The sequence below is a fragment of the Adiantum capillus-veneris genome, chromosome 2 (assembly GCF_014529385.1).
Source record: "Adiantum capillus-veneris isolate H3 chromosome 2, ASM1452938v2, whole genome shotgun sequence".
NCBI lineage: Eukaryota > Viridiplantae > Streptophyta > Polypodiopsida > Polypodiales > Pteridaceae > Adiantum > Adiantum capillus-veneris.
The window spans coordinates 47,553,557-47,568,035 of record NC_140932.1 but is presented as its reverse complement, the minus strand read 5'-3'; positions in this window follow the sequence as shown (position 1 = coordinate 47,568,035).

The window sequence follows — 14,479 nt, the reverse complement described above, 5'->3', positions numbered from 1 at the left end:
AGCTTCCAATGGTAGATAGCTATTATCTCCTTGTTGACATTCCCAATATAATGGCCCAAACTTTGGTCCCTTTTCAGATCCAAAGACATGGATCCCTTCCCTCTTCTTAAAACTTGTTAGGGTCCACAATGTCAATATGCATAAATAAACTTTAAAATTAGTTAAATGGAAAGTAAGCTTCATTGGCCTAAACATTATGCTTGCAAATTGTTTGTCTTAACTTAGGTTTTTCATCATCTTCAAAAGGTCCTCTTTACAGAGCTTAATGGAAAAACTTGGATTTTGCTTTGTGCTTTCTTTTTGAACTTGTCTATCCATATGCTTTATCTTCAATCTTTTTTGTTTTTGATGGAATTCTTCCTTTGTGGGCTTGGACTCTCCCTCCTCTAGTGGAATAAGACTTAAAAATAGCAAGAAGTGCAATGTCTTCCACCACAAGTTTACAAGCCACTCATAATTTTTATTAACCTTCTTCCATTTGTCTTGGAGTACTGCCCAGCTTCTTACCCTTTTGCTTGTTGTTAAGGTCCCTTCTTTGAAAATATCATATAAGTGTACATAATCTTTAATTTTGTGCTCCTTTGTAAGGTCAATGAACACCTTATAAAGGTCTAAGATCTCATTGTTGAACCCTTCAAGGAAGCTCTTCAATTGGAAGGGAACATTGAATATTTTCCTGGTATAGGCAAACTTAGACAAATGCTTGACTTGGTAGAGTATGTTCATCGATCTATCTTCAACTGTCTCTTCAATTTCCCCAATGTCCATACCTTCCAGGCTCCTCTTGTTAGAAGGCTTTGAAATAGGAACAAAAACAGTTACCCAACCCATCTACAATATTCACCAAACCCATGTCACATAGAGTCACGGGGGGGGGGTCACTTAGTGATTATGTGACTATCGTGTGAGTGTAGCATAATGGCTAAATTTAGCCTCAAATTTTGTGCAAAATCAAATCATGCATAGGGGTTTGTGCACACCTACATAAAGAGGAGGACTTTTTAAACAAAGTTTTTCACCCATTTTTACCAAACTTTCACTTGGACACACATTTCTTTCTCTCTCTCTAAATCAATTTTTTTGCATTTTTGAACGCTTGTCTTTCTCCTCACTCGTTCAACTTCTACTAGGTTGAAATTGTACCGGATTTTTTTATAGTGGTGACTACCAAATTTCCATTACCATATCAAGAGCCTTGAATTAATACTATCATCACAATACAACTATCATGTTTAGTTCTATTGTTATTACCATTTTGAGGGTATTTCCAAATGTGTCCCTCAAATGCAAATTTAGTGTAAGTGGACAAGCCCCCCTTGCATACAATGTTCTCATGTAAGGAAGACACCTTTCATCCTTCAGTATCATTTTTGAGTTTTTTTGAAGTGTGTCCCCCCTACACGCGATTAGTGTTATCGAACAAGCCTCCATGTACACTATTTTTGTGTAAGGAGGACACTCATTTCCCCCAATATCATTTTTGAGTTTTTTTCAAGTTTGTCCCCCCCATGTGAGTTTGGTGTAATTGGACAAGCCTCCGAGTACACTGTTTTCTCATAAGGAGGACCTCATTTTCCCCAATATCATTTTTGAGTTTTTTTCAAGTGTGTCCCTCCGATGCGAGTTTATTGTTATTGGACAAGCCTTCATATACCATGGTTTTGCGTAAAGAGGACACTCATTACACTTAAGAGTTTTTATTAAGTGTGTCCCCCCAATGTGAATTTTGTGTGATCGGACAAGGCTTCGTGTACTTTGTTTTCATGTAAGGAGGACAATCATTAGAACTTATTAATTTTCTCTTTTATTTTGGTTGATAATGTAAGATTGACATTTTAGTCATGATGAGGACAAAAAAAACTACAAGAAATTCCCTTAGAGAAGATTTCAAAAAGGAAGGACCACCTTATGAGTTAGAGAAAGGAGAGGGCTTAAGGCAAGTAGAGAGTTCAAAGCAAGGGAAAAGATTTGTACCTAAAAAGAAACCACTCCGCCTTTCAAAAAAGAGGAGATTTTCTCAGAAAGTGAAATGTTTGAGAGAGATTAGAAGAGCATAGAAGGCCCTATAGTTGCAATTCCTAGGTTACCTTCCCAAAGACTTTGTAGGCAGATGATAAAGCAATTTGAGATAGATGTGATGTGGACAAGTGGTTCCTTGGACTATATGCAAGAGTCTGTTGAAGACTTCCTAATTGATCTTTTCCAAGATGCATAAATTTGTGTAATCCACTGTCATAGGGTTACATCAATGGACAAAGATATGATTAAGATACATATTTAACAAACTTCTTGAGCGAGTACCTCTACAGGATATGAGAAACCCTTCAACATCCTTAACATTCCTCCATCAAGAAAACCTAAAGAGCCTGATGTGGTAATTGAAGAGATCATAAAGGAGGAGGACGATGTGAAACAAAGGGGGAAGTTGGATTTGACATGGAGGAGCTAGAAACAAGATAGATTGGGGATATTGAAGCTAAACCCCCATCATTGTTGAGATGTATCAATCCCAAAGGCTTCACAGTGCCTTTTTAGATGATGAACTTCTACAAAGGAAAGACTATGTGGTCCTAGATGTTGAGAGTGTTAACATTCTGAACGACTAGAAAATAGAGATCAATGCATCTATTGTCTTGCCTTCCCACCCAAATACTTGCATTGAGGAAGCTTCTTGACAGTTAATAACTAATCTTTGTATGTTTTTTAAGAAATTGATGCATGATTCAGTTAGATGTCTAGATAGTGGAGGTGGTTAATCCAACCATCTCCCACTTTTTGAGAAATGACACATCGGTTATTGAGATAAACAATTGGCTAGCCAATATACATATTGAGACTTGTGAGCTTCTCATCTACCCTTATCATGAGAGATATGTTTTTTTGCAAAGCATAGTGAAAGTAGCCTGTATGTATCTTTGCTCACACTTCTTGTTGTCCTATCATTAAGCCAATTTCACATATGTGTTGAATATTTGTGAATAGGACTGCTTCAAAATTGGTAGAGGTAATTGATAAATGTCCTCCCATCCCAAAGCTTATGGATAACATGCGGTCCTAAATGTAAGGTATGGTGTGCTAAGTAGTGAAGTGAATACTAGTTTGTAAAGAGGAGTAATGCTCCCTCGTGTTTATGTTAACCCCCTTGCAAGAGGAGTCTTTCTCCCATGGATAGAGAGTGGCCACAAATGCCAATCTAGTGGTTGACTACCCCTATTTCAATCCAAAAAACAATATCAGGGTAAGCCTGTGACCATATGTATATACTTGCTACTTGAAATACTCTTGTTGAGAGCTGACACACTGATCATTCTTGGCCAGATCTATAGAAATTTCTACACTCACAACCATGTTTAGTGGGATAGGGCCAAGCTAGTTAGATAACTGGTCATTGTTCAAATGCCAATACTTAAACAAGCACCAAAGTCACCTATACAAGCATCAAAGTTAGCAAAGGAAAAACTAAAGGGCCAAAGAAGCCAAAGGAATAGACCAAGCAGCATAAAAGACATCAAGACAAACCCACAAAAAAGAGAAAACGGGGAGAAAGAGAAGAAGGAGAAGCACAAGGCACAGAAGAATCATGTGACTTTAAAGGAAAAGAAGAAGGAAAATTGCCCCTAGCATGAGCCCTAGACAAACACAAACACAAACACGGGCCAAGAACAAGCAAAAGAAGGAGACAAAACTAACGAGGAGAAGAAGAATGTACCAGAATAGGCAAAGCCCAAGAAGAAGGAGGAAGAAGAGCCTAAGGAGGAGAACAAGGAGCAACAAGAGCAAAGAAAGATGCCCAGTACTCTTGCTGCCCCTAGAAAGAGCCCAAGAGGACAAAGGAGGTCACCACAAGGAAGAGTTATAAGACTCTTAGGAACATTTTATAAAAATCACTTCAAATTTTGTAAAGAGCACAATACATAATCTCTTATTTTGTAAAAATCACAACACATTTTGTAAAGAGCACAATAGTTTTTTCAGAGAACCAACTTATTGTAAAGATCACAACATAATCTCTTATTGAGAATCAACATCCTTAAGAGTGCGTAAATGCAGTGCGTGTGCACGAGAGAGAGAGAGAGAGAGAGAGAGAGAGAGAGAGAGAGAGAGAGAGAGAGAGAGAGAGAGAGAGAGAGAGAGAGAGAGAGAGAGAGAGAGAGAGAGAGAGAGAGAGAGAGAGAGAGAGAGATGTCATTATCGTCCTCGGAGGTCAAATATGACCCATGGGACCAAAACATGCGTACAAAGGGTATCTCCTCTCATCAAGGAGAGGGTAATGGTTGTTACATTAGCATGTGCGACCGAAAAAAAGGGGTCGGTAGGGCTAGGGTAAGATCTAGTGGATAGGTGGGTCAACCTTAGGATGCAATACAAAATAAAGTAGGGTAAATGGGAACTATGGGGCTAGGGGGTGGTATCCGGCGGTCTGATAGGAGGCTTGGGAGACCGAAACTCCTGTATGAGAGCCTTTCCTCCGCGATATACCGCCCACTTCCCTTGGGCTCTTGCTGCGTGTACTTTTTTGAGTTCGCTACCTTTGTGTTTTAGTTGTGTCGTGGTGAGCTCCTTGACAATCCAAAAGCTGGTGCCTTTGAGGAGGCGCGATTGTTGGAGTAGCCGGAGTCGTCCTTCTTTGTTCTCAAGCTCGAGGATGGTATGTCCGCTTGGTGTATTTTTGTGGTTGAGCTTGTTGGTGATGCTTTCGATCATGTCGTAGTCCACATGGATTGGCTTGAGGGTTTCGTTGAGGAAGTTGATGCGTTCAGAGAAATCGTCTTCACACTTGTCCCATGCTTGGGGCAGGCCCCCAATGCGAACCTTGAGTGTGTTTTCTTCTTTAAGGTGTCGTTCTCGGAGCTCTGCCTTCACACAGGTTTCGAACTTGGTCAATGCCACTGTGTGAGCTTGGGTAACCTTGGCCTCAACTTCCTTCACTTTGCTAGTGGCGAGCCCAACCATGGTGTCGAAACGCCCCTCAAGCACACTCAGACGTGCTTTGAGGTCACAGTTTTCTTCCATCACCCTGTCAAGGGTTGCCTGGAGTTGCCCGATGCGATCCGCTTTTCTCGGTGCTGCAAGGACGGTGGAAAAGCTCGGGCTGGGTCTCCGCAGTGTCAAAAACTTTGAGTTACTACTTAGCTTGTCTGGTTCTGTAGACATACCTTGGACAATGTAGCGGGTTGCTGGAACAGTGGCACGAGGGAGACTCTATCTCGTTCGCAAAAAAGATGGGAGGCCCGTGCTCTGGCTGGAAGACAGCGAGCAGACCTTGGTGGGGCTCTGTCGCGCTCACAGCTCAGGACCTCTTGTGTGGCTGGGCAGCAGCGAGCAGTGGAAGAGGTCGATAGTGACGCGCGACCATGAACTGAGGAGGAAGGACGGGCAGGGTTGAGGCACTAACCCTCCCCCTCGGGCGCTGCCCTGCACCTGGGGAGAGGAGATGGCGCAAGCTTAGGCTTAGGCTGAGAGAGAGAGGGAGAGAGAGAGAGAGAGAGAGAGAGAGAGAGAGAGAGAGAGAGAGAGAGAGAGAGAGAGAGAGAGAGAGAGAGAACACAAGATGTGAGTGGAGTATCTCACAACAATTGTGTGAGAGAGAGTCCCTTATTCTTCTATCTAGTAAAGAATAAGGCGTGTACAAGTGATGGGCGATCGGACGCCTCTGGCATGTCTTTTTGGGGTAAGAGGCACACCACCCTTACCTCAATAATCTCCCACTTAAAGGCGAATGTGTCAATAATTGGTACTACTATATGACCTAATAGTATGAACAATAGATATAGGGAGGAATCTTGTCTCAACCTATGCCCAATGGCTCTCTTGAAGTTGATGCATACCATCGTATAGGGTCTAGTGATGTGTGGAAGCATATACCCCTGCTAGAATCAGCATGCATACCCTACATGTATCTTGTAATGACCTTCAATTCTCCATGATGCATCATGCTAGTGTCAGTCCTCACACGAATGACAATCCCATCCACTACATCTTCTATATTGGGTCGTGCCACTAAGAGGTCGTACATGAGAGTCCCAAAGGCTGATGATAAATGCGTAGCCTCTGCTAGCATATCCATGCCATTGCATCAATGCCATGTGCAGTGATCTCTGTCAATCTATTTGTATTAGGTATCTCAATGCTTGCTGCATCACCATCAGAACTAGTCACGTATGGGTGCATTAATCCTGAGTCCAAGGTAGTCTTCACTCCCCCATCATCCATGGGGATTGTATCCACATGTCCTGGCATCACCATGTCATCCTCTAGCATGAGCATGTCAAAGAATTCCATATCGCTCATCTCCATGGTAGGAGGCACCTCTGTCCTAAGAGGATCAATCTACTGTGTCTCACTAGAGCATGGCAGTTCTAAATTTGCATCTACAGACATGTCATGCACAACAGTTTGGAGCTCATCCATGAAAGATATGTGTCTAGTCTCTCGCTGACATGACTGCAATGTAATCGAGACTATGCCATCTTGCACTTTAGATACATGCATAGGGTAGACTAAACCATTCTTGACTCATCTCATAATAACTAGTGAACCGTAATGTATCTAGAATAATTGCTCTCTAAGAAGTACCTGACATCCACTGTTTCCCAAGCATCTCACCAAGATCAAACTCATTGCAATCTCAGAAACATAATGCACATGTCATAGCATATTTGATGCACCACTAGGTAATGATACATACATCTCCTACACGCTCTATGTCATATGATGATCCGTCAGCTAGATGCAGACGATGAAGGCTCCCACTAGCAAAAATTCTAAACCACTTATGACATGATGTGACACAGAATGTTGCATACTCATCTAGAAGCCATCAAGAGGAAGTGGCGTCTCTATCAAACATAAAAGCAAAAGGAACACTAGAGGTAAACGTGACATCACCATCACTAGCATATGAAGACACCTCTCTAGTTTGTGTCAAAACTATCTTTGCATCATGCATACCTCTGTACTGTTGTCTCATGCATCTTAAGTAACGTCATCTAATGTGTCCCGTGAGATCACAATGCACATCAACATGAACGAGATTGTTGTTTCACATGAGTCATAGTAGTGGACTCATAATTATCACACATATCAACTACCACAAGTAAAGCTATGGCTTTTAGCATGTACAAGGGAAATGTGCATAAACCAATGCCAAAGAGCAGTGCACCAAACCTAGAACAGAAGGATCTCACTATGGGGAGAAAACACTCACAATCGTGTCACGGGAACCGAATAATAGAGATAGACAGCAAAACAGAGGAAGGAATCTTTGTATTGATAGTGTTTGATACAACGGAGGAGCAAAATATATATGGGCGCACTCCGTTGTACGGAGCTCGAACCTCCCGACCACCACCGAGCTTCAGTTCGCTTGCATGCAGCGTCTCACTCGCACTCGCACTCGCACTCGCACTCTCACTCGCACTCGCAGAAGAGAGATTGGTGAATCCCCCAAAACGCACCACCCGTCCTTCTATTCTCCTCCAAAAGCCTGCGACCTCTTAAAATAGCCGCTTTTCTATTTTTGGCGTTCGGTCGACTCGACTTGCGCGCCAATATACCTGCGAGAACAAGGTAAAAAAACGTGATCGCGAAGCGATCCGTAGAGGTTAGTTTTTTTTTTTTTTGAAGTCCACAAATTTTCAGCTGTCTTCAACTGAACATAACTCCCAAACGGAGCCAAAACAGCCCAAGTCCGTCTCACACAATCTTGTTGCCCTTGCTGCGCTCTTCGACGGCTATGTGATGGAAAATTTCCATAGCCTGCTCCGATTTGCTGAAAATCAACCTGCAAAACAGCATTTTCTACAAAAACGATGCAAAAACAGCAAATCCAACTTTTTTCTTAATCTTTGGCCCTCAACGAGCATCAAAACATCAAAATCTCTAAAGACTCAAAGAACCAAAGTTGTTCCTTATAATGCAGGCTTCAATCGCTTCATACATCACTTTTTCAAAATCCCACGTTAACACCTTCAAAAATGCCCCAGAAAGTGCCTTCCGGATCAAAAAATTTTATCGGACGAAAACAATCCACACATCCTTCTACACAGTGGACTAACTTTAAAACGACCAAAACTTCCTAGATAACAAAATTTATTACTAAAACACCTCAAAATCAAGTCTTGTTACAATCGTCACACTGATCAAAATTAAATCTGTCCTCAGAGTTGGAAGGAGGGAAATTCACTTTGCAAAACACTAAGATCAACCCAAGATGCATCCTCTACTGGATAGTTCTGCCACTTAACCAAAACTTCCACAATGTCTCTATTTCTCAAATGTTTGATACGCCTATCTAGCACTAAGTCTGGTTCTACTGTCAATGTTCCGTCATCTTTCAACTTAGAGTTGTCCTCTAAAACATGGTGCACGTTAGGAACATACTTTTTCAATAAACTCACATGAAATACAGGATGCACTTTGACATGAGAAGGCAATTCCAATTTGTAAGCTAATGAACCAATGCGCTTCAAAATTTTAAATGGCCCAGCAAATCGTGGAGACAATCGCTTATCCTTTCCAAGAATCAAATGAGACTTCTCGAGAATAACCTTTAAGAAAACCATATCCCCAATTTCATACTCCACAACCCGATGTTTCTTGTCATAATACAATTTATGTCTCTTTTGGGCTTCTCTAATATTCCCCCTGATTTTGGCCAACTCGTTATCCATTTTTTCAAGCATCTCACGTGACAGTTCTACCTTGTTCCTTGAGCTAAGAAAATTTATAGGTGTGGGACAGTTATAGCCATACATTGCTTCGAACGGGGTCATCCTAATAGATGAATGATATGAACTGTTGTATGCAAATTCAACCAAAGGCAAATATTCATTCCAATTAGATTGGTTTTCATTGACATACATTCGTAACATATCTTCTAAAATACGATTCACTCTCTCCGTTTCCCCATCGGTTTGAGGATGAAAAGCAGTAGACATGCGTAACTGGGTACCTATAGAGTCAAAAGTCGCTCTCCAGAAATGTGAAGTGAACTTAGAATCTCTGTCAGACACTATGCTCTTGGGCATGCCATGCAAACAAAATATCTCTTTCACAAACAAGCGTGCAATGGTCAAAGCAGTATCAGTTATTTTCATGGGAAAGAAGTGAGCCTGTTTTGTGAGTCTATCTACTACCACAAAGATCGAGTCATACCCTCCACGAGTATTAAGGGTTGAAGGTCACCAGGCATCCTCTTATGTTCAATTTTAACTTGTTGACATTGAAAGCATTCACACACATAATTCTTAACATCCAATTTCATACGTTGCCAAAAGAATGAACTTTTAATCTTTTCATATGTCTTACTCAATCCAGGATGACCAGAAAAAGGTGAGTTATGACACTCATGCAGAATTTGACTCTTAAAAACAGAATTTGCAGGAATACACAAGCGGTCATAATAATACAGATTTCCCTTATACAAGTGATATCTGTTCTCATACATCTCACCAATATTCTCACGCAAGAATTTCAAAATAGGCATGTAAAAAGAATCGTTTTCAACTTCGGCATGTATCTCATCAACCAAATTGGATCGCACAACAGTCAACAAATTACACATGGGCCTACGACTCAATGCATCTGCAACTTTATTTTCTTTCCCACACAAATACTTCAAGTCAAAATCATACTCAGCCAACAATTCAATCCATCTCCTTTGTCTGTTGTTTAGCAATGGCTACGTGAAAATATACTTCAAACTTTGATGATCAGTACGCAATTCAAATTTGACACCAAGCAAAAGATGACGCCAATGTTTCAATGCATGAACAACAGCAAGCAATTCTAGATCATGTGTTGCATAGTTCAATTCATGTCGTCTTAATTTCCCAGACTCATATGCAACCACTCTTCCTTCTTGTGTCAAAACACACCCTAGTTGTTCACCACTAGCATCACATGACACAACAAATGGTTTGCCCATCTCAGGAACTTTCAAAACACAATTTTCTGCTATTTTAGCCTTCAAGGTCTCAAAAGCAGTCTCACAGGTAGAAGTCCACACAAAACCCTTGTCTTTCTTGGTCAATTCGGTCAAAGGACTTGCTATCTTAGAGAAATCTTTAATGTGTGCTCTCTCATATTGTGCTAGACCCATAAAGCTTCTCACATCCCTTAATGACTTTGGTGTTGGCCACTCCACAATAGTCTTAACTTTGTCAAGGTCAATGTGAATCCCCTCTTTAGAAATCACTCTTCCCAAATACACAATCTGATCCTTTGCAAAAGTACACTTACTTGCTTTGGCATACAATTTATGTTCACGCAAAACCTCAAATGTTTTCTTTAAGTGCAATGCATGATCTTCTTCATTCTTAGAATACACAAAAATATCATCCAAGAATACCAGAATGAAGTCATCAAGATACGGGTGAAAAATATTATTCATTAAGCACATGAAAGTTGCTGGTGCATTAGTCAAACCAAAAGCAAGAACTGTAAATTCATAATGCCCATAACGTGTACGAAAAGCAGTCTTTGGAATGTCCTCGACCTTAATGCGGATTTGATGGTAGCCAGAACGAAGATCAACCTTTGAAAATATTGTGGCACCACTCAAATGGCTAAGCAATTCATCTATGTGAGGAAGAGGATATTTGTTCTTAATGGTCTGTTTGTTTAACCCCCTGTAGTCAATGCATAACCTATATGTACCATCCTTTTTCTTTTGGAATAACACAGGACTACCCCAAGGAGATACACTAGGTTTAATGAAACCCTTTTTCAAAAGGTCATCAAGTTGTATCTTGAGCTCTTTAAGCTCATCAATATTGAACCTGTATGGAGCCCTTGAATAAGGTGTTGCTCCTGGATATAGATCTATGGCGTGGTCTACCGCTCTAGGCGGAGGCATACCAGGAAGATCGTCTGGGAACACATCCTTAAATTCATGTAAGAGATCCTCTACAAATTTTGGATTTTCCCCTTTCTGTTTATTCCCAGAATCCTCTTAAATCTCGTTAGCAAACACAAGAAACGTCTCACACCCTTGTCTCACCCCCCTCAAAAGTTTCATGGCAGAAATCAGAAGTGATTTAGTATTTCTCTCCTCAGCTTTAATCGCATGACCATCTCTGTTTTTAAAAACCAACTCACCCCTCTCACAATCAATCAATGCATGGTTCGCAGCCAACCAATCCATTCCCAAAATTACATCCCATTCACCCATGCTAATAACATAAAATTCTCCCGAATGTTTCTCTTTGTTCAGCAAAAAAGGTAAGTTTTGAATATGACCTTGTGTATAATGTTTCTTCCCATTGGCCAATTCTATAGGTCTCCTAATGTGGGAATCAGAATTCAATTTCAAAGTCTGCGCAAGCTTGTTAGACATAAAACAATGCGTACTACCCGAATCAATGAGAAAATTCACAATTTCAGTTCCTATCTTACCCCGAATTCTTATAACGGATGCCCTTAAATGATGAACCGACGTTGTCATACATTTCATAGGAATTTCAGAGCACTTACCTTCCTCGCTCGCTTCCTCAATCGTGGTGTCCATCGCATTCATATTGGCTTCCATTCGTGCAAGAACTGCCTAATCGATCTCCTTATTTGGGCATTCGAACGTCTTGTGACCTTGCTCACCGCAACGAAAACATAACCCAAATCTCCTTGCTCGTTCTAGAGAAGCAGGATCATGTTGCCACCGCAGCGGTTGTCGTCTTCTTTGATTCTGATTTGCATCATTCTGACCCAAAATTTGACTGCGGTTGTTTACAGCATTCTGACCCAAATTTTGATTGCGGTTGTTTACAGCATTCTGATTTGTACTCTGATTTCGATTGAAATTCTGATTCTGATTTGAAAAATTATTGGGTGGTCTTCTTTGATTATTTGTAAAATTCCTTCGGGGAAACTCAGTGTTTGCCTGAAAAGGCCTATTCTGCATTCTATGCCCGGTAGGTATAATTCTGCTTGGAGTAGGGTTGCGGCTCTCATACTTCACCTTCTTCTCATAATTTTCGGCCTTCGCAATAGCATCCAGAAAATCGGTAGCCCCTGCCCCTTTTACTTGATAATACAGATCTTTACGCAGTCCTTCGATAAATTTGTTTGTCAATGCCTCTCCTTCTACTTCCGGTGCATACTTGTGAAGTCGCAAAAACTTCTCCTTATACTCATGTACAATAAGACTTTGCTCGTCCTCAGGTTGCTGCTGAAACTTGTAAAACTCCATCTTTTTATCCATCTCATAGTGTGGAGAACAGTACCTTTTATACGCTTGCGTTTTAAATTCCTCCCAAGTGATTGGAGTAACCTTTGTTCGCTGTTTAAGGTATGCTTTCCACCAAAGCTTTGCGGTTTGTCGAAGATGAACAACTGCAACCTTTGCTTTTGCCTCTTAAGAGAACTTCTTTAATGCAAAATAATCTTCTAACTCTTCAATCCATGCTTCGAGATCTTCACCAGTTTTCTCGATGCCATTAAACTTGTTAATCTTTGCCTTCTTGAAGACTTGCTGCAAAGCTGCCCTTTCAGAATCTTCATCTGCATCTTCTTCATCACGTTTCCTTCTTCGTCCTCTCCTTTCCTTAGTTTCCGCTTCGCCGTCATTCCACTCTCTTTCGTGTGGACGACCACGACGTCCATGACCACCGTACCCATCATCATCATCTCCATCATCACCACCATCACCACCGCCAGGTGCCCCAGCGCCCACACGTTGATTATTGTTTCCTGGTGGAATAGCATGGTTTCCGTCTTCCTGTTCACCATTAATTTCCACATAGATATCAGGGTCTCGTGTTGCTTTGCCTCGCAGAGCCTCAGCACGCTCCCGATTTGAAATTTCTAGATCCTCTCGTAGTCGTCGAATCAGGTCTTCTTGCTCCTTTATCTTCTTCTCGTATCCGTCCATGTCCAGAATCAACCGCTTGCTCTGATACCAATCGTCACGGGAACCGAATAATAGAGATAGACAGCAAAACAGAGGAAGGAATCTTTGTATTGATAGTGTTTGATACAACAGAGGAGCAAAATATATATGGGCGCACTCCGTTGTACGGAGCTCGAACCTCCCGACCACCCCCGAGCTTCAGTTCGCTTGCATGCAGCGTCTCACTCGCACTCGCACTCGCAGAAGAGAGATTGGTGAATCCCCCAAAACGCACCACCCGTCCTTCTATTCTCCTCCAAAAGCCTGCGACCTCTTAAAATAGCCGCTTTTCTATTTTTGGCGTTCGGTCGACTCGACTTGCGCGCCAATATACCTGCGAGAACAAGGTAAAAAAACGTGATCGCGAAGCGATCCGTAGAGGTTAGTTTTTTTTTTTTTTGAAGTCCACAAATTTTCAGCTGTCTTCAACTGAACATAACTCCCAAACGGAGCCAAAACAGCCCAAGTCCGTCTCACACAATCTTGTTGCCCTTGCTGCGCTCTTCGACGGCTATGTGATGGAAAAGTTCCATAGCCTGCTCCGATTTGCTGAAAATCAACCTGCAAAACAGCATTTTCTACAAAAACGATGCAAAAACAGCAAATCCAACTTTTGTTTTGGCCCTCAACGAGCATCAAAACATCAAAATCTCTAAAGACTCAAAGAACCAAAGTTGTTCCTTATAAAGCAGGCTTCAATCGCTTCATACATCACTTTTTCAAAATCCCACGTTAACACCTTCAAAAATGCCCCTGAAAGTGCCTTCCGGATCAAAAAATTTAATCGGACGAAAACAATCCACACATCCTTCTACACAGTGGACTAACTTTAAAACGACCAAAACTTCCTAGAAAACAAAATTTATTACTAAAACACCTCAAAATCAAGTCTTGTTACAATCGTCACACTGATCAAAATTAAACTGCCACCCACAAGTACATGGAACGTAACAAGTGACACCTATAAATTGTATGTAGTAGACTCACGATGGAAATATTCATCGATCGAAAACAATGCATACCATAAGTCTACCTATAGCCATTGGGAGTATACACAAATCTCACTCTTGTGAGAGTGGATACAAGAGCACCAATCCATGTCCAAAAGCCACCATATGCCCATCAATGTGGGAGCAAAGTCGACCACAACAAAAGGGAATCATTATCTCAATCCAATGACCACAAATACATCAAAAGTTGCATTGCAAACAAGCCAAAATCATGGCAAGAAATCTAGGGAAAATCAGACAAGGTCTCCCATAATTGGGAGAAGGTCTCGACCACTCTAAACTGAACAAAATATAACTACAAAAGATATGGCAAAGTGAGAGTAGACCTTGACCACTATAGTCTCTGGAAGAGAACTCAAAACTATAAGCTCGTAAACATTACTCAATCTCAATGACTCAGAAATGCCAAAAATAACTCCACAATGTCACATACAATGGCAATCCACACTCAACATACACAAAGGGAGTGACCGCACATAAACAAGCACTAAAAGAGGTGCAATCTAAAAAACTAATCAATGCAAAAACAATGCTCTCAAGAGAGCTCACTCGCACTCATAGTATTACCAAAATGCATGTAAAA